Source organism: Ambystoma mexicanum, chromosome 10, assembly GCF_040938575.1.
Source record: "Ambystoma mexicanum isolate Mex_15411 chromosome 10, UKY_AmexF1_1, whole genome shotgun sequence".
Classification (NCBI taxonomy): domain Eukaryota; kingdom Metazoa; phylum Chordata; class Amphibia; order Caudata; family Ambystomatidae; genus Ambystoma; species Ambystoma mexicanum.
The window spans coordinates 1,131,245,432-1,131,263,201 of record NC_090932.1 but is presented as its reverse complement, the minus strand read 5'-3'; positions in this window follow the sequence as shown (position 1 = coordinate 1,131,263,201).

Here is a 17,770-nt window from a genome sequence, read left to right as displayed (position 1 = left end):
AGGGCTGGCGTCACCTTGGATTTATAGAAAGTCATAACAGTAAGAAGAGAAAAGTTTTCAAATTTCCTATGAATCAATCGGGCTTGGGCGGTTAGAACTCTGAGTGTTGCCCTCAAGGCCATCTGGAGCGGAAGATCCACCTTACTATTGTTGACAAAGGTCCCTAAGTAGAGCATCTCAATAGTTTAAACCAGGGGCTTTTTTTCCTCATACCACTTAAATGTTGGCCCTTGCTGCAGGCCCCCGTGAGCCCAATATCATCAACTTGGTTTTGACTAAGTTCACGGCAAGCCCGTTGGCGGCCAGGTATGTGTACAGGCTGTCCAAAGTCATCTGAAGACTGATAGGTACTGAGTCAATCAAGACCAAACCATCTGCATACAAAAGTCTTGATAAGTGTTCACCACCCATTTTAGGGGAAAAAGCTCAAGCCTTGCTCAAATGAGTACCCACGTCTGATAAGAATAAATTAAATAAGATTTGTGCCAAAGGACTCCCTGCTTTAGACCTCGAAACATATTGATGGGAGAAGTTAGGAGGCCTTGTGCGTCCAATCAAATTTCTTTACCATAATAAAAGATGGTTCATGTTTTTGAATGCCTTTCTGAGGTCTATGAAGGCCAAATAGATTCTGGATTTAATCTTACATGCTTTACCTTTCAGTAAGTTTATCAAAAATAAATTCAAGACTGTTCCAGTGCCCTTCACGAATCTGGATTGATGAGGGTTCTCTATTTCAGCACTGGAGGACCAAGTCTGTAGCTGACGCAAGAGAAAGCCTGCAAAGAGTTTGCCCAGTGAGTCCAAGAGGATGATCGGTCGATAATTTTCTGGGTCGGCATGTTTCCCTTCTTGTGAATTGGGAGGATTATTGCAGAGATCCAGGAGCTTGGATTCATGCCAGTCTTCAAAATTTGAGTGAAAAGCTTGAGGGCAAAGGGGCCATTCTTCAGTGACTTCCTTGATCATAAAGTTGGAGATGCCGTCGGGGCCAGGGCTCTAGAGTTATTGGCCTTCTTTATAAGCATCTCACATCAAGCCTGTCAAGCGGGACAAGCCATCCTGCAGTCAACTTTGCCGGTTGTTGAATTGTTGGTCCCTGCATTGAAGCAAAGAACTGTTAATAGAAGGAGGTCCAAGAAGCTTCAGAAATGACATTTGACAGGGGTGCTGAGTGTAGGGCTCCAGCTCCATTGAGAAGTTGCCAGATACCTCTTGCGTCCTTCTTCGCGAGTGCCACCAGCATACATTCAGCTTCTTTTTCTGTACACTCAGCCATATACAGGCACAACAAGTTATTGTATTTGTTTTCTTTTTTTCTTCTGGTGCGTTTGTAGATCATTGTTTGAGCTACTGATCTGTCTCAGGTCTTTCTGAAGAAGCTTCTTTTCCTGGGTGATGTTTACATCAAACAGATGTATATAAGGTCTCTGTCCTTTCAAGTTTTTCTGAGAACAAGACCTAAACTCCAAAAGTAGGAGTATATAACTTATTCCACCTCCGGTCGCCAACTGAATCGAAAACCTATCTGAGAGGGACTGAATTTCATTCCTCCTTATTCTCAGGCGATTTAGCCGCTGAGTTAATTCAATCGCGGTTGACCATGTTTCTTGCTTGGGACTAGGATTAGCAAACCAAGTGAACTTTAATAGGGCATGGACACTTGCAGTTTTATGCAGGACCTCAAAAGAAGACAGGTCTTGGATTAACGAGCTGTATACAAAAATGTAGTCCAAGATGCTGGAGGAAGAACCATTGGACCATCTAGGTATCGGAGGACAATCACCAGGGTTTTGGCCATTTAAGATGTGAAAATCTCTTGCATCCATCAGGTCCATCCATTTAGATGCTCGCCTTTCACGTTCTGAAGTGGGAGCTGTCAACTCTTTACTGATACATGGGCAATTTAAACCGCCTTCCACTATCATATAGTGGGGGTTGAGATCCGGTAAGCAGTTGTCAATGGCTGACGTAGCAGAGTTCATGAAGCCTTCAGTGATGATGGCCAACGGGTTCCAGTATATGTTAAACAAAAGACAGCGCGGGGGTTCTTCGCCATCCAAGAACTTGAAGGTGATGGCAATAACCTGAAGGAATGGATTGGGAGTGGCCAAAGCCTCAACCTCCATAACTCTTTCATTCTTAACAAAAGTAAGTAGACCAGAAGCCAGCGTCCTTTTAGCCCTCTGTACGCCGGGTTGAGAAGTGAAGTTTGCCCGTCTAGAGCTGGAAAGCATAGGAGCCAGGTTTCCTGAAGGCATATTATATCCAATGCTCCTGAAAAGGGATCCAAGTCTGTGAATAAATGCGAGTAGCCCCATGTGTTCCAGAGGGCTATTTTCCAGCTAGAGGCTCATTGTTAAGTAGCATTAAAGTCTGAAGGTAGTGCGCGTACCTGGGAGTCTAGGAGAAGGGATTTCTGTTTAAAGTCCTTCTGAGCCAGCGTAATCATTCGACAGAGGACCTGCCATTAGTAACAGTGATGGCTAAAGGGGAAACCTCTGAGAAGACAAAGTACTCTAGAATCTCTCAAGCCCTTGTAAGAGTCCTGTCCACCGGTAGTCCGTGGGCACTCCTGGCTAGTAAAAGATCTTTTCTCCGGAGTGTGGTTCAGAGATGGACAGGCCGAAAGGCCACACTGCGGGTTAGAAAGGGAAGACCTCAGCTTGAAAGTTAAGTTAGTACATTCAAAACCTGTTGAAAGAAGAAGAAGTTGAGCCATCTCCAATAGGGAGGGAATTTGACCTAAAATAAAGAATCAGCTTATCAGTGATGTGTTCTTCAGGAAATTCAACAATCATAATATCATCAGTTCACAGAATTCATAACAAAGGAATATTGTGAAATAACCTGAGTATGTTGGCGCGGTACTAAATCAATCCGTCTTTCTCTAGAAGGAGACGTTCAAGACTGACCAAGTGAGTGGATTTCTTCTCGTCAAAAGAGTTGTTTGAAAAGCCCAACCTCACTTGAGGAGGGAAACTGTGTCGAGTTTTGCAGGGATCACCTTCACGCACCACAGCACACTTCAAGGGTGACACAAATTTCCTTCTTTGGCTTCGACCTTCCTCTCACTCTGGTAGTTTGGCTCTGAATGTGATTTTATGTCTTTTTTCTGCCAATGTAAAAAATGTCGATGCAGTTTTTACAGGCTGAGGTTTGGGAGGGAAATTAGACCCAAATGTTTGGAACCCCAAAACCGTCTCTTGAGTCAAGAACGTAGGATCCTGATATCGCCCCCGTTACCCGATTGCGGGGTGAGCCGATTTTCGTTCTCTGAAGAGGGCCTTCATACAGTGCTGTTATTTCGGCCTTAAGAATTATGTTATGCCTTTTCTCAACTAATGTCAGAAATAATGTTGACAGTTTAGTAGACAGAGGTTTGGAAAAAATATAGGGCCCAGGTGGTTGGCACCCCGAAACCACCTCTCGAGGCAAAGCCAAAGGAAGCTCCATGACCATGGTGGTCGGCTGAGAGGTCAAGTCCGTCTGTGGAACCTACCGAGAGGCCACTTCCGGCTCATCCGGCCCAGACTGGTCTTCATCAACCGTGAGACAGGTGTCCTCATCAGCATCAAGTTGGGCTTCGTAGTCGTCCTCCCCCACTTCCATGTTGTGTGGCTTCATCCTCAGTGGTTGTGAGTCCGCCATCCTCGTTGTAGCCACTGGTGGGTTGGGCTTGGCTTGGTCTTGGTTCCGTCGTGGGCTTGGTAAATTCTTAATGAAGATCCAAGCCTGGTTCAAATTTTTGTTTTTTCAGCATAGGTTGGTTCTTCAGTTTTTTTATTTGAGGGAGCTCTTTTGATGTTAAGAGGTGCAGCTTCCTCATTTCCTTCTCGAGCCAGAGCTAAAAGGTCGAAGGGTGGCAGGAGGATTAGCCGGTGATTGAGGCTTTGGAAGGGGGGTGTGACCTTGCTCGAAGCTGACAAGCTTGTGGCCTCAGTGGCTGACCTCAGCACAATCTGGTTTAAAGCTGAAGATGGTAGCAAGGGGACTGGGGACACCATCTGAGGGGGAGTCCTTGTTTTTTACCTCCAATCCACCTCATCTGTAGAGGGCAATGTAGCAACCCTACGCTGTGGAGAAGACAACACAGCCCCTTCGCTCATTGACCTATGGGGAGATAGCAGAATGGTATCAGACAAGTCCTTTTTTCTATTTTGGATCAAAGGTTTCAGATGTAAAAGGTCCAGAACAGAATTTAATAGACATTGGGCCTCATTACGAGGTGGGCGGTAAGGGATTGCAGGCACCGGTAAGGGCACCGGTGGCGGTAATCCCTTACCACCCTACTACGAGTTCCCTTTGCCGGTCCTCCCTTAATGCCTGGTTTTTCCAGGCATTAAGGACAGGACCCGCAAAGGGACTCTGGAACTAATAACGGTACTGCAATTTGCGGTACCGTTATTAGCGCCTTCCCCATTCCCATTGAGCCCTATGTGGGCTCAAATGGGAATGGGGAAGGGCCCTGGTGAATGGGGAATTACCGGTCCCGCCACCCTTGGAATGGGCAGGTAATAGCTCCATTCACAAGGGTGGAGTCGGTAAGGTTTTGGAGGCAGCCATGGTGCTAATAGCGCCATGGTTACCTCCAACCACGTAATGAGGCCCATTTTTTTGTCCACCCTTTTCAGGTCGAGGGCGTCTTCAAGCTTTCTTTGGACCACGTTGGCACATTCTCTTGATCTACTCTCGACTCCAAGGAAGTAATGATGGATTCGGTGTAGACAATTTTAGAATTGATCCCGACGAGGAGAGTAGCTTGGTCTTTGGCATACTCATGCATTGCTTCACAGAGCTTCAAGAAAGGTGCCAGCGCTATGGTGAGGGCTGACATGATGTTACATTGGGCGCTAAATAGAGTGGTATTCAAATCTGGACTTGTGACAGCCAGCTGCTTTGGAGAGAACACTGGAATGTCAATCAAGGAAGCACCTGGGGAGCATGACAGATATATAAAGTTAGTGGCAGGGTCACCGAGCCCAGACGAAATTGAAATTATACACCTTTGGAGTCTTTGTGAGGGTGTAGAGACTTTAGTCAAAGGAAGAGAAATTTAGTCCAGGACCTTCACCCCTATCCTGGAGGCGAGAGAGTTTGTTTCATCAAAAAGGGGAGGGAAAGCCATGGCCCCCAATTCAAAAGTCTTTAGCTGTGCAACCACATGGTTGGCGTAAGACTCCGTGGCAACAAACTCTAATGCCAAGGTCATTAATTTCAAGTCCACAGAGGCAGCCTGAGTGGGCTTTTTCCACCTGTGAATCTGTTGAGCAGCTTAACAGCCTACTCGATTTTGTTGCACTGGCTAAGAGAGTAGAGCTGGGGCCAGCTTCCGTAGTCAACAGGCGGGCTCCCTCCTGAGCCCCTCCTGTAGTGGGCTTTTCAATAAAACATATCGCCATAGCCCGCGGGAATGGTATTAATTAGAAGACTCCGGCTCATGCAATGAGGGGGCGGCCAATTCGAGTCCTGCCAATACCGTTTCCGTTTTTAGAATCTCAGCATCAGTGAGATTGAGCGGGCAGAGCTCACCAATGAATGCGGGCAGCGGCTTCGTGTCTCTCAGCGAGAGGCCAGAGATCGGGTCAGGGGTGTTAAACTCAGGGGACAGTGAGTCTTTGGGCGAATTTATATAATTTAAAGAGCAGCAGCCAGGCCCATACATTCAACCCCCCGTTAGAGTCATGCAGCCAAGATGTTGCTGACCTAGTTGTGTGGGCTATGCCGTGCTTAGAGGTATCCTTATGGTACGAAACAGAGGAGGTGTCATGATTAGTGGACCAAGGCGAAACCAAGAGTAGAGAGCTTGCCTGAGATTTCAATTGTTGGTGGGTCCTCGGCATTAGAAAGAAGTGAAGCGTACTCTTCGCTGGTTGCATCAAGGATGAAGAAAGAAAAGAAGTGTTCGATGGCTCTGCCCCACTCCACACAACCACACCGGCAACACTGCCAACACTCCCACATACTCCGTGTCGCTCCGTGAGTGGTAGGAGTTTTTGAAGAGTCAGCTCTATCCCGCTCCAGCAGGGAATAGAGGTGGAAGACAGACTCTGCAGCTGTGGGCAGCCCAACACAATCGACAGGAACAAAGGTAGGGAGCAACACTGTGAACACTCCCATGCACTCCACGTTACTCCACGAGTGATAGGAGGTTTTAAAGAGTCGCCTTGATCCCACTCCAGCAGGGAATAGAGGTGGAAGACAGACTCTGCAGCCGTGGGCAGCGCAGCACAATCAGCAGAAACAAAGGTAGAGAGCAATACTGTCAATACTCCCACGCACTCCGTGTGTACCCTATTGAATATGGAAGGTGATTCACAGTACCCTTGAGGAAGTCTTGTATGTTTCCACTTCTTATTTCTATATAGAAATTAAGTTAAGTCCTGTGAATCTGGGTGTAGTGGTATAGAGAAGAATACATTCTTCAAATGTATGACCATGAAGTAGGCAGCTTCCGTGGGGATGCTACACAAAATTGTCACAGGATTCAGAACTAAAGGAAATTCTGCTTCTACAATGTGGTTAAGATTGCAAAGGTCCTGTATAAAACACCAGGACACCCCTGTCCCCTTTTTGACAGGGTACACAGCCGTGTTGCATGGTGATTCTGATGGCACTAAAATGCCCTGCTTCACTAGTGCTACAATGGTCTCATACATGCCTTCCTCTGCCTCTCTCAAAAGTGGGTACTGCTTAACTCATAGTAACATTTCTCCTGGCTCCAGCTTTATTTTCACTGCTCCTATCCCCTTCAGATGCCCCACATCATAGGGACTTGTGGTCCATAGGATGCTGGGGTCTTTTGCCAAATCCTCCTCGAGAAAGATTGGTGGTGCTTTCAGTACCATCGCCATTCTCTGTGGTACCTCTCTGTAATGTATCCTCACACAATATGTGATGTTCATTTAAAACACCAACTTGTGGTCTGATCTGTTGTCTTTGAATAGTTCTTTGTCTGTAACTGTAGTCAATCTGTATCCTTCTGCCACAGCGATCACTGCTCGCCATGGTCGCCCTGTGTCGTCTGTCCCGTGCACTGCAATCAGTCATCCCCTACTATCACTGCCTCTAATTCTAGTGGCACTATTGTCCTTTCCTTCCATCTAATGGTATCTTTGGCCTGAATAAGTACTCATTTGGAAGGCACCACATTTACCCCTGAATCCCTGGGGGCCATGATATTATTATTTCTGTCCCATACTGAAACAGCTCCTTATCTACTGGCACCACCCTCTGTACCTTCTGTCCACAATAAGCTTGAATGATTTCTCTCACGTTTAAAAGGTGTATCCCTGTTGTGGAACACACTATCCCCTAGTCAGTGAATGAAATGATCTGTTAAGTCTGCTCATGATGTTTCTCCCCAGTATGCTTACAGATGTCTGTTGAGAATATAGTAGGGGCAAAGCTAAGTCATGTTCCCCTGTAGAAAGTGCAATATCTTCTGTCAAAGGAACTACTTCTGTTGCCCCAGAGAACCCTTGAGCATTCATGGCATCGCCTGACATTCTACATTTCCCTTCCCGGATGCAGGATTTAGTCGCTCATGTGTCTACAAGAAAGGAAAAGGTTTTGTCACCTATCGTCACCCCTATATGTGGTTCCTCCGCTGGGTTGGGTGTTATTGATGGAATGGAACACATCAAGTCCATCTTTGGCCTGTCCTATTAAGGGTATAATGACAATCCGTTTCCCAGGAATGGGTTGCCCCCTACTACAGTGAGCCCCCCTAGTTTCCTAATGTGAGCCGTTGTAATGAAGTCTGTGCGTGCCACCGTCCCATCGTTTGATTGTGTACTGCTCTGCATCTGCAGTATTTGCTGTGCCATGCATGCATATTATGTGTTACCTTGCATCTGTGGTATCTGTGGTGCTTGCGAATACTGCTGCATAGGCACTTGTATTTGCGGTGACTGTGTCATGATATGATATGATATGATTGGTTATTTATAACACGCTTAATACCCAGAGGTTTCTAAGCACGGACCCAGGGATCTACCTTTTGTTGCTCTGTGTTGTCTTGATTCCAAGGTGAGCATGTTGCCCCTGAGCTATCCTCCCGAGACGTCATGGGCTGGTGTGTCTACGGGTATGTGCTCAGTGTCTGTCTGGTGTTGTGTCTGGTAGTGGCCATGTAACTCGTTCTGTTCTCCATGATATGCTGGCTGGTATTGCATTCCCCCATTTTGTTCTGTCCCTCCCCTGCTTCTGCATACCTTGAGATATGCACTATGTGACCGCACACCCAACACTGGCGCGGTTCTCTCATTTGCCTCTGATACCCCTCAGAAAACCCTTCTGGGCCCTGCTGCATTTCATGAAAATATCCTCAAACCCCCCCCCCCGGAAATCTCCCTTGGTTCTGCTGCATCTGTTGCCCGTACCCGCATCCCTTTGGTGGGCCCCCTCTTCCTCTGAACCCATGCTGCGCATCCCCCACCCCATGAACCCACCTACTTTAGGTGGTGGTGCGTATTGCGTTTGTTGTGCCCCTTGTCCTCCCGTGCTTTTTAATACTGTCCCTTCCACCGTGTATTTAGATAGCTTCTTCTGTACTAACTTCGCCTCCTCCTGCTTTCTTTCCTCACGCTTTTTCCATGCATTCTCTTGCATTAACCTACAGTAATGTACTATCAATAGTAGTATTTGTGACCATGGTTTTGCTTCCACCCCCACCAACTTCTTCAGTTGCCTTTGCACCTGTTCTGGTAACCCCAGGCATGGTATATAATAGAATAATGTCACTGTTTTATCCCACGGTTCTCGCATTTGAAGGTGCCAGAGCTTTTGAATAGTCTGAATATAGTGTAAGGGGTCGTCGTCTTCCCCCATTCTACGTGCCATAATCACACTAATGTCTGATGTGTCTGGGTACTGTGTCTGTAGAGCTTGCTGTACAGTGGCTTGGCAGTTAACAAATGGTGCGCCATTGTGCACTGTGTCCTGGGTGGTTACTCATGGGTACCCCGCCCTTTTCCATACGTCATCAGCTGCATCCTTGAGGATCGACACCAATAGCCTCTTTACATCTCCCACTGCTAATTTCTGTCCCGCTGTCATCCTTTCCATTTCGTATATCCATTTCCCTGCACCCACGGTTAACAAGGGTAGCCTACACCTCATGTTTTCCTTAGCTATATGCTTCCATGGTACGTATTGAGGTCGGCCCCTCCCTTTTCCAGTAAGAGCAACTGTGTAAACCCATCTCCCCATTCACTCCTCGAGTCAGCTTGATCTGCCTATCCAATTTCTCACCGTCTTTAGTGTCAGTAAATTCCCTTGCCGGTCCTCCCTTCCTTTATCTGGGAAGGTCTCGAAGCCTCTGCACGTATGGGGTAAGGTCACCTATACTGCGTGATGCGTCCCTGCACTGTCATGATCTCTCATCCTTGTCACCCCTAGATCTCCCTTTTTTTCGCATGTCACGCTTCAATCTGTGCTTTTCCCCGTCGATTGATGCCTGGGTTGCCCCTTTCCCTCATCCTAACTTCCCTCTGCGTCCTCATCTGAATCAGTGTCCCCCATGTCACTGTCAATATCGTCCACGAAGATTAGCCTCCTTGAGTTTGTGTCTTTGCTTAGCTTCCCCTCAAAGTCGATTAAGTTCCTACTGTCCACCCTACCGGAGGACCCCACGTCTGTCGTGTCCAATGGTGTAGCAGTCCTGTCATGTGTGGCACCGCGGTCTTGCTCCATTCGCCTATCTCCCCCCACCGTGTCATCTATCGTGCCCATTCCCCACTTTATTCTTATGTCTCTCACTGCACGCTCTGCCTCCTCCTTGCGTTTGCGCTCTCTTGCGAGTCGCTCTATTTCCCACTTTCTCCTTTCCCTTCTTACTAAAACTTGCTTTTTGTTCTTGTCTTCCTCCCTTCGCCTCTCTTCGAGCTCCCTCCTTCTCTTTATCTCTCGCTGCTGCCTGCTCCTTCTCTTCTTCCCTTTGCTTGCTTCTTCACATTCTTTCGCACTTTTCCTTTTCTTCCATCTCTCTCCCTGCTGGTTCTCCTGTTGTCTTCCCATCCAACTTCAGAAGTATCTGCCCTCCTACCCACTTGTTTCATGATGTGCCCTCTAGCCCCTCCTCGGTGCTCGTCTGGGTCTCGCTGTGTGCTCCTTTCCCACCATCTGTTTGTCTGGCCCCTTTCTGCCCCTCCTCCTTGGCGTATGGTGGAGGTTGAAATATTGGCTGTGTGTACCCCTCCGCTGCCTTTAGCTCCTGTATAGGGTATAACCCATGTGCTCCTGCTGCAGCCCCTTCTTTCTTGTGCTCATGAGGAGGTGGGAGAGCGGGGGCCAAGGGCGATGTGCCCGGTGTCTCCGTCTGGCTCAGCATCCATTGACGCCTCGCTACTTCCCCCTCATCCTCCTGGAACATCTTGAAGAGTTTGAATATCGCCATGCAAATGGTCAACTTCTTTCCCTTATTGATGTCTTGTATATGTGTCTGTAATGGTTGCTGCACATTTTTGGATAAACGTCTGGATTATGGCCACGGCTTAGTCAATTTACCTTCTGTGGTTTTCATCCATTTTGCGCTATATTTAGAAATGTTGTCCTTCTATCGTGAAAAAGGGCCTTACAGAAGTGCTGTAGGGGCATTTCCCACCGTACTTCCCTTGATACATTACTTTACACTTACTTAACCTCAAGTCGAGGCTTTCGATACTTCCGTTATTATACAGGCACTAAAAAATACTTTCAATTCAGTTTTCTTAATTTCACAAATACCAGTTCTTGTAAATTCTTCCCGCGCCTCTATGGCTCCCACGCACCGCCCTTCTACAACTCTCTGCCTCATCAGGCACACCCACCAACCTTGCGCATGCACCTTCTGCGCACCGCCAGTAGGACAACCTTCTCTGTCGATTTTAAATTCTCAGCACCAACTTCTGTACCTCCTCGTCCCAGTCCTATGCACAGGCCCTACGGATGACATCACCACTTCACTAAATGAGGGAGTGCTAGAGACCACTTACACCACTCACAATAATAATAAAAGCTTTTGACAGTATGTATATGTATCGGTCCTCTATCTAGAGAACTGTGTAAGCATGTTCTTTGTGTGTGCACATGCATGTTCGTGTAACTTCGTGCATGGCTGAGAGTTTACTTCATGACTAATATTGCTATGTCATGGTGTCACTAATAACGTCAGCACACTGGTTTCTCTACATTAGTCGACGTCATCCATCGAGGTATCTGGGTCCATAACCAATGTTGAGGCACCTGTGTCCAAAAACACATTCACTGGATAAGGTTTGAATGGTTGTGTAAGAGGGTATCTGTCCGCATATGTGGGTGTCACTGGCCCTCCTGGGGGCTGTCTGAATAGTGAGTTGCTTCATGCGTTCTTAACTCTTCAGCCTGTCATGTTCCTGGGGGTGAGGAGGGGCGTTCCAGGGACCCTCACTTCACTTCTTTGCTAATGCGTATGTTAGACTGATTCTAATATACAAGTACTTCCTTAGTTGTTTCACCACCAATTCTGCACTATTTTGGTGTATATTTATACTCTGGTTTTTGGTAGCACATTCCCGAAGTATTTTTTGTAGAGCATCCTGAATTCACGAGGAATCCTTGCATGTTCTGAGCGAGTACGTGTAATGGATAAATGACCACAGGTAGGGAGGCTATATCAAGGATATTATTTATGTGGAAACATGTTCTGCCATAATCAGAAATGGGGCTTCATGAGTGGGAAGTGAGTCATGGCTATTTTTGCATATTTGAATCTCAAGGCCTCCTGAAATGCACCTGTATCCTTTCTTTATGGGATGCTTCCTTAGGAAGGGAATCCCTAAATATTTTATTTTTTACATTGTTCCCTAAACATTGAATTTTCTATATTGTTCTCCAACATATGTCTATTGAAAAGACGGGCATTTTTAACCTCCAACTTGTGAAAACAGGATGATTCGCGGGAAGCAACCCCTCTATTTCACGGGTAATCAAAACATAGCCTGAGTTCATTGCATTTGTATTTTGTCAGTAGGCCTTGTGATTTTTAAACGTTTTGGAGGAGACATTGCACACTCATTTTTCATTCAGTATAAGGCGATTTGGTGAGCGAGACAGGAAGGGGCGTGGTGAGGGAGACATAGTAGGTATGTTTTGTGCTGTCCCAGAAGGAAGAACACACTGCTAGCATGATGAACTCTGGGGGCCTGTGCAGCCCCCTCTCCCTGCACCTTTCTCATGAAACCTACACCTCTTACACCCGTGCAGAGCCTACACTGCACCCTCCCTTGCATCCTGAATCATGGAACCCTCATTACAAGGCAGATGCCTCACCTGTCCTGATTCTGCATGAGGACCAAGGAAAGGGATAACAAAGCTAGGGGTAGATGTGCACTCCTTAAAGTTTGACTAAAAATTGAAGACAACTTAAACAAATATCTTAATAGCTTTATCAAATTCCAGGTGCTTCCTAGTGAGTCTGTGCTACCAGACCGTAGGAAAGGGAGCCAACACCTTTGCAGGACGCAGTCCCTTGCAGGACACAGCCACCCTTCCCCTATCCAGTACCTGCCGACCTATCAAGGACAGCAAGTCATATGCTTTGCTGTTGGTGAGGCATGGGACCTGACCCTAACTTTAAATTGCCATTTCGTAAAGCAGAGGGTGTGCCTGCAGCATGCTGCAATTATCTGTGTCTTATCTACAAGTCAAAGAGAACAGCCACTATTAAGAAAGATCAGTATGGATGTGCCTGGGAAACTATTCGCTAGTTTCATCATGAAGGACCTTAACAAATGGCTGAGAGAAAAAGAGCTACACGACCCTTCCAAGACAGGGTTTAAAAAAGGGATGGGTACCGCAGTTAATTTAATGACCATAGCAGCTTTACGATCACACATGTCCAACACCAAGCAAGTAGTATACATGGCATGTGTTGACTTTAAAGCAGCTTTTGATTCTGTGTCACAAAATAAGTTGTTGAACAAACTAAAGAGAGCCGGATGCGGAACATCTACTATTTTACATTCATCAATTGCATCAGAACACAACGATTCAAATAAGATTAACTCACAAAGGTCACTTAACAGACCCAATTACGACAAACCGAGGATTGAAGCAAGGCTGTTTGATGGCAGCAACTTTTTCATCTCTGACATGACAAAAGAACCAGAGAATACAAGAACTGATGCGCCCCGATTAGGCACGGCCAGAATAATGGCATTATTCTATGCGGAGGTCTTGATTCTAATGTCCAAAACGCCAGCAGGGTTGCAAAACGTACTCACTACTGCCTTAGAAAAATATACCCGAAGAAATGATTTGGTGATAAATGCACAGAAAACTAAGATTGTATGTACATACCCGACTAAGATAGTAAGGACAAAGAAAACCATCAAATGGCATTTGGATACCAAACCGTTAGAGGTTGTGGACGTTTACAAGTACTTGGGAGTAAACATCATCAATTGTAGTAAAGAACAGCCCTTTTATAAAGATATCCAAGCGAAAGCAAATCATGCCATATCTCAAACCAAAATGATTCTATGAAAGTATGGAAAGTTTTCAATTAAATCAGCAATCATGTTCTACTTACAAAAAACAGTTCCCATGGTTTTGTATGGTTCAGAGACGAAGCTGGTTAACAAGGATTTGTGGCTCAAAATTGAAAGTCGCTACTGTCAGACCATTTTAAATCTACCAAAATCAGTCCCAATGGCACGACTGCGTTATGAATGGAGCTTGCCTTCATTGTTTGGAATGTACAAATGGGAAATCTGCTAGATGCTTAGGAAGTTTTTGGATCCCGCGAATGGACCATCCGTACTTTCTATGCTTGCAGAATATATGAAAAAAGCAGATCACCCTTTTGCACAGACCTGGAGAAAAACTATCAAACAGACTTTAGAAGAAGCAGATGTTACAGAAAAAATACTACTTTCTAATCCCAATAAGATTTTTCTGTGTGACTGGATAATAACCATGGAAAAGGCGAAGACATATAAATGCGGACACACAGCAATATTTACTGACAGGAAGATGGAAGTAAGTGAAAGCTACCTGCTCAAAGCACCTAGCACAGATTATAGACAGATCATTTTGAACATTCTACACAACAGAGAAATAAAAGTACGATGGAAACAAATAAAGCTTGAAGACAGTACTTGTAGATTTAACTGCGGTTGCATCCAAGTAGAAACTCTTCAACACCTGCTATCTGAGTGTTCAAGTCTGTTACACAAGAGAATCCAATATTTTAAGCATTTGTTTGAAAATTGTTTTATACTAACTTCACAGTAACTATGGAATGTGTTACTTTTGACAAGAGACAAGAGGATTCAGATGGCCGTTGTAAAATGTGTTTGTTTTCTTAAACTGACATAGCACAGTTGAACTGTTAAAATTACGTTTACGTTTAGACATGTTTAAATGCAAATGTAAATAATTTTGTAAAGGTTTTTTACGAAATCAAAAACAAAGAAAAAAGAAAAAAAAGAAAGATCAGTGTTTTGATATAAGTAAGCACCTGTTGCAGAGATCTGTTTTAACCAGGAAGCCACAGGTTTAAATTCCAGTAACATAGTTTGGCATGTTAATGCATGTTCATGCACCTGTGGCAGAATGGCGTGTGCAACCAGAGGGTGCAGCTGCCTAGGACACTGGGAGAGAGACATTTAAGCACATAGAGGGAGGGAAAGATGCATGGGAAGGATAAGCGAAAGAAAAAGGGGAGGGTGGAAGGTAAGTAAAGACATGGAGCTAAAGAGGCAGGAAGTGGGGGCGACAGATAAAAATGCAGAGGTAGAGGAGTGAGAGAGGGCAGGCTGGGAGGGAGTCGAGAAAAATAGCAGGCAAGTGGGTTTGGGAAGAGAGGTGAGCAAGGAAGAAAGAATGAGGGAAGAATGGGACGTGACATGTAGAGAGAGATAGAAGGCTGGATGAGAAGTAGTAGGGGAAAGACAGAGGAACATTAAGGAGTGGGAATGGGAGAGATGGACGGGGGAACTATTGACATAGCAAGAACAATAAAAACAATACACCACAGACCCCTGAACAAGACCCTGAGAGGTGAATCCCATTTCATAATGCTCTAAGAATAAAAGGTGTGCACCTTTTATCCAACAAATATGCATTAATTGAGCTATGAAAACAGTACAAACCCAGAGCAAAAGTGAAGCAAACACAACAGCATGGCAACATCAGTCTACCGACTGTCCCTTCCCATTTCCTGTCACCTTTCTGTTCCATCCTCTCCCCTTCACCTGTGCCCCCCCAGTCACCTTACATCCACGCTTTCCTACCACCATTCCAGTTTACCACCACTCCTATGCACTACAAGCACCCCATTATGTCTTCGCCTGGCTAGGGAGGGAATCAAGGATGACGCCTTCCCTCCTCTGTGATCGCTGAGCAATGAGGCACCAGTCCTTATTCAATCTCTGCTTCAGTGCACTCAAACAATGCCTCCCTGAACACTGTGGCTACTCCCAGCAGGCCCCAAAGGAGAAAAGCATGGACACCTGGCATCTTGTAATGGAAGACAGTCCCCTCCTAACCCACAGTACCGCAGCATGGAATGGGACAGTCTGTAACTCACAGAATGTCATTTTCAAGTACAGAATTATATTTTTGCTGCATTTTGAAACACATATTTAATTAAGTTAACTGTGCATGGTTGTGCTATTATACAGGAGAGAGCCAGGGTGCAGCAGCAATCAGAGATGTGACCAATATCCTTACGGTGACAAACACATTTGCAAACAACATCTGCAACCTGTAATGGTAAATATGAAAGGTCGGTATTATTATATATGAAGCAACACTAGGCTATTAAACCACGACTGAGGCTTTTTTTGGAATAGCGTAAACAGCAAACTGAATCACTTCTAGGGGCACCTAATTTTGGCAGGTAAGGTACAGTGAGATTGAATGATTTTTCCTGGATCTCACACTTTTGTACTCATTGTAAGCATGCTGGTTCGGAAAAAGTTGCGGGTAATAACAGTTACCAGCACCTTTTCCGGACCGGCATACTCTGAGTCTGCCGGTAGGGGCAGTGAACTACTGGCAGGCCTGACCAGCCGGTAGTTCAGGCCCATACTGGCAGATTATTCACTGAAGCACCGGCACCATTAACAACGGTGCTGGTGCTTCAGTGGGTCCTATCCCATGTCTCGGGAGCAGAGGCGTTGCTAGGGGGAGAGGGGGCTAAAGGGGCTTTAGCCCCGGGTCTTTTGGTTGTAGCCCCGGATAGAAGCCCAGGAGCTAAAACCAAAATGCTAGCTTGCCCCGCCTCTCGCCAGTCCCGACATTAGCTTGGCCCCTGATCTTTTCTAGACCTAGCAACACCCCTGCTCGGGAGGATAGCTCAAGGGCAACATGCTCGCCATGGAAGCAAGACGACATGGAGCAACACAGGTTCAATCACCGGATCCGTGCTTAGAAACCTCTGGGTATTAAGCACGTTATAAATAACCTATAATATCATATAATATGGGAATGGGAATTTACGATTCTTCCCGCGCCTGTAATATCCTGGTAATACTGGGATATCGGGTGGTGGAAATAGTAAATTAAGGTTGCCGGTACTACCGGCGGCTTACCGGCAACCTCAGTTTACCATTTCCGCCACCCGATATCCCAGTAATGAAGACCTTTGTAATGAAGACCTTTGTTATGTGTTGAAGCCGGAAAGTGAGACTAGTCTGAAATGTAGGTACTTGACCAGCTCATGCTGGTAGACATAAATGTTAATTTTGGGTTCAATAATACTCCATATTGCACAGATAACTTTAAAAGTGCACAAATCACATGATAAGACAACTTGACAAAGCACCCATCATTGTACAAACATGTTGATTAAAAAGTGCATGGAGGGTAGTTTTGTTTTGCATCCTAAATTGTATGGAGTAGATTACTTCTGTTTACATTTTCGGGCAAAGAGTCATTAATTGCAATTTTAATTGTTTCCCCAATGTAGTGGAAAGGTAAATAGTGATAAACATCCTTCACTCTACACCACATATCTGGAAATGTATAAATGTCTCTCCCAGTTAATGATTGTGGGAGCCATCAGAATGTATTCCTTCAGAATCTGCCTGCATTTACCAGGTGTAGGATTAAGGCAGGTCTATTGGTTTTCTGTCACCATCAAAATACATGATAGTGGAAAAAAGCCGATTTGGCTGGGGACCTGGATGAACAGGTGAGTGTGTTGAGTCTGGTCTAGTCTCCAAATTCGCCCGCCAAATCATAAAATCCTGCAGGCCTTAAAAGTGGCAGTAAATATGTTTACACTATGCATGACTTGGAATCTGACTCTCCTTATGACTGTAGCTTTATTGTCCCCACTGGAAATGGAAGCCTACAAGTCCCAGCATGCAAATTAACAAGAAACTACAAAGAAATCTTCCACTGAGAAACAAAGTGAAATGCAAGGTATTACAAGGTAATTGGTTAACACAGCTTGCAGCTTGTATAATTCTAAGGGAAAACAGTGCCACAGCATTGGTCACTGCCAGTGACCTACTGCCTCCATTAATATAATTTCCTGGTGTAAATGGTCTGATGGTGAGACATGTTAAAAAGATAAAGCCTCAATCACTGAAGTCCAATTTTCTGCTTCATCTCCTCAGGGGCATTCTACCTTTCCTCACCTTCCCCCAGAAGCTTAATGTCTCCAGAGCTGTGGTTCTCTCTCTAGGCTTGACTACTGCAATAGCCTCTTCCTCAACCTTCCTTATTCCTCCCTTCTCCCCCTCCAACTAATCTAGAATAGGGCTGTGAGACGTATCCTTGGCCTCAAGCCCAGGCA